We start from the raw sequence: 3,774 nt of genomic DNA, 5'->3' as shown, positions 1-3,774 counted from the left end.
TGGTGCGGGGTCTGGCCATCCTGGACAGGCGGGAAAGAGGTGCTGCCCTTGACCCCAAGGAGGGGAGCCCCAATCCTCACCAAGGGGTCCCCTCCACACCCCCCTCCACCAAGGGCGGCCCCTACACGGGCTGAGGGCCGCGCTGTCTGTGACCGTGCCCGCCCTTCCCTGCCTCCTCCCCCTCTTCCTAGGAGCATGGACCCCTGGCTGCGACCCCAGCCCAAGGCGGGCCCTGTAATCTGAGCCCTGCGGCCCTCACTGGCACCTGCGGGAGAGGACGTGGCTGGCAGTGCCTGGGCACTGGGCGTGGTGGGAAGGGGGCAGGGGAGGGGGGCAGAGGGGCCCCTGAGCCAGGGTTAGACCCCGCAGCTCTCCCTGGGGCCAGTCTGGCAACTCCACCCAGCCTGTGGGCAGGAGTGGTCGGAGGGGGGCAGGCGCTTGAGCCCCTCCACCCCAGGAACGCGGCTCAGGTGCTGGCTGGGGCAGAGTCCATCATGCAGCATGTGTGCCTGGCCTGGGGCTGGGGCTGGGGTGGAGTCAGCAGGTGTTTGCCCAGGACCGAGGCCCACCGAGGCCCTGGGGTCCCTGGATGGGTCTCAGGACCGGAGAAAAGCTGATCTGGTCTGAGTGTCAGCGTGGCCCCGCTGGGGGAGATTGCGGGCTCAGCTTCTCCCAGATCCTGCGACCTCCCTTCTAACATGCAGTTAGCTCACATCTGTAATCCCAGCTACTCAGGGCCACGATCCTCAAGTCACGGTTCAAAGCCAGCCTGGGCAGGAATGTCTGTGAGACTCACCTCTGACGAACCAGCAAAAAAGCAAAAGAAGAGGAATTGTGGCTCAAGTGGTAGAGGGCCAGACTTGAGGGAAAAAAGCTAAGGTGCAGTGCCCAGACCCTGAGTTTAAGCCATGATACCAGCACACACACACACATACACACATACATGCATCATGCACACACATATACATATAAAAAAGGGTTCTTCCCCAGGCTATCGGAAGAACCAAAGGAGGTAAAGAGTCCCTTCTCAGGGTAGGCAGTGCTCTGAGCTGACCCAGGGTGGACAGGGCGGAGAGGGAGGTGTAGGCCTTCATTCCAGCACTTGGGAGGCTGAGGCTGGAGGCTGGGAAGTGCAAGGCCAGCCTGGGCTTGGAAAAAGCCTGTGCATCGCACAGAATAAACCTACGCAAAGATCTGGCCGTGAGTTGTCATCCTCTGGGATAAGAGCCAGCCCCGGGAGCGGTCCCGTGGGAGGGAGGGGATGGGAAGCCACCTCTGCCCATGGCTTCCAGAAGCAGCGGGGTGTGGGCCCGGCCTCTCCCCTGACCGGGTCTGCAGCCCGCATTCCCCCTCTCCCCCACTCCATGATGGACAGGGGCACGAGGACCTTCCCTCCATGGGAAATTCTTCCAGGCTTTACTTTCCTTGGAAAGGCTGCCCAGGGCATGTGTGACCAAGGGTCGGCGGGGAGGGGCGGTCCCGGCCGCAGCCCCCACTCCAGCTGCTTGGCCCAGGTGCTTGCTCCAGAAACCCCCAAAGCCACAGGGAGAGGCGCCAGGCGGTGATGGGGCCGTCTGCCACCAGGGGGCAGCTCGAGACCCAGCACGGGTCTCCTGGGCCTCCCAGCACGGGCCTCAGTGGTCCTAGCTATGGGACAGGCGCACACGGACGCCGGCCAGGGGGGGCAGTGAGGGCAGGTGGGGTGGGGGGCTCCCCAGGGACTGAGCTGTCTTTGCTGTCCTGTCTCTCCTGGGGAGGAAGCTCCAGGAGTGTGGGTCTGGATCTGTACTTCCTTCTGGATCTTTCCTACCTTGGAGATCGGGAGCAGACCTCGGCTGTGGAGCTGAGGTGCTGGAGTGGGGAGGTTAACCCTGTCCTGACCGCTGGGGAACAGGGTCATACTTGAAATGTGTGTGTGCACGCGCACACGTTTGCCGGTACTGGGGCTTGAACCCAGGGCTTTGTGCTCTCATTTGGCATTTCTCCTCAGGCCGGCACTCTACCAGTTGAGCCACACCTCCACTTCTGGCTTTCTGGTGGTTCACTGGCAATGAGTTTCACAGACTTTCCTGCCCTGGCTGGCTTCTAACAGTGATCCTCAGCTCTCAGCCTTGCACGTGGCTAGGATTGCAGGCTTGAGCCACTGGCGTCTGCCCGTGGGCTCACACTTTTAGTCTTTCCTGATCTACGTCCTCCAGGTCCAGTGCAGCTAACATACACACCTGTCTCACATGCCCCTGAGCAGCAGTGCCGCCCATCCACCCACACAGCAGCCTGGGCACACCACGGACTGATTTTTCTTGCAGTGCCAGGGCCCTGGGGGGCACGCTGGACAAGTGCCCTGACACGGAGCCACACCCGGCCCCATCACCCACAGCGTGGGTCAGCCGCCACCCAGTCCGGGTGGAGTGCTAGGAAGCCTTGCGCCCGCTGCTGAGTCACCCCATGGCCAGCAGGGGGCGAAGGAGGACCGCTGGACCTCTGCGCCTGGGAGCGCCCGGGGGAAACCTCTCTTCTGCCAAAGTGTTCTGTGGCCAAAAGGGGTCTCCGGGCCCCACCTGGATGGGGAGGGGCCGGGAAAGCGCGGTCTTTCTGTGTGCCTGGAGCAAAGAGAAAAGGTGGGGGGGAGGCACACCACGGCTGCAGGGGATGGTGCAGGAGTAGAGACAAACAGCACGCTGCTCAGAGGGCCAGGCAGGGGGGCCCCAGCATGCCCCCCCTGTGAGTGCCCCTGCCACTCCTGGCTAGCAGATCTGGGGTCCGGGAGCAGCCCAGGGAGCCCGACCCTGCTGAGCACCTTCGGCCCTCAGACTCCTGCTGTCTGTAGCAACCACCAGCACAAATATTGTTCTTTTTGTTTCTTTTTCCTTTGGATGTATTTTTAATGATAAAAATAGGACTTAGCTGTGGTACCTAGGCAGCTGTTTGCTTGTTCCCGGGCTCCTTGGGGTGGAGGCGGGTGTCTGGGTCCAGCTGATCCTTAGCTCGGATAGTGGAGGTGGAGGTGGTGATGGTGATGGTGATGGTGTGTGTGAGTGTGTGTGTGTGTGAGAGAGAGAGAGAGGGTGGGGGAGGGAGACAGCCCGCTCTGCCACTGACACAGCATAGCCATGAGACTTAGAGTGGCTCTCCCGGCAAAGTCCCGGCAAGGCAGGACCTCACACTTGGGGTGACCAAGTGGACAGCACATCAGAAGGCTAGGCAGTCCCAGGGGAGTGGGGGGCCCAGTGCCCCTTCCCAGCTGTGCCCCACACAGCAGGGAGGAGCAGGAGGAGCAGCTGCCTGGGCAGGCCCGGGAGGATGGGGCCACCGCCCAGAGTGGCCCTTGGCACCGCGGTTCCCAAGTCTGGGTCCTGGGCACTTGGGCCCTTGGGGAGATCCTGGGGGTGGGGGACGTGGTAACTCCCCAGGGTAGCTCGAAGCCCCAGGGCTTCCTTCTGACTCAGCCCTGCTCAAGGGACTCGCGCAGCTGCGCGAAGCCGGGATGGTGACAGGAGTGGTCGGGGTGCGAACGCTGGAGCATAGTCCCGAGGGACTCACATCCGCACCCAGCGGGCCGCGGGTGCCGCAAGGGCAGCCGGCCCCCTCCCCCTCTCTGACCTCTTCATTCAGCCCCGGGCTGTCCCCACCCACCTGACCCACGGGGAGGGGGGTCCCCGGGCCAGGGGCTGGAGCTCAGGGCTCTGCAGGTCCCTGCAAAGCCCGGGGCCCCCTGGCCTCGCCCTGGGCCATGAGGCCCACGGCGCTGCCCTGACCCGCCGGCCCCGCTGGCCA

The sequence above is a fragment of the Dipodomys ordii genome, unplaced genomic scaffold, assembly GCF_000151885.1.
Source record: "Dipodomys ordii isolate 6190 unplaced genomic scaffold, Dord_2.0 Scaffold54, whole genome shotgun sequence".
Lineage (NCBI taxonomy): Eukaryota > Metazoa > Chordata > Mammalia > Rodentia > Heteromyidae > Dipodomys > Dipodomys ordii.
The sequence above is the reverse complement of the archived record's forward strand: the minus strand, read 5'-3'. Positions refer to the sequence as shown.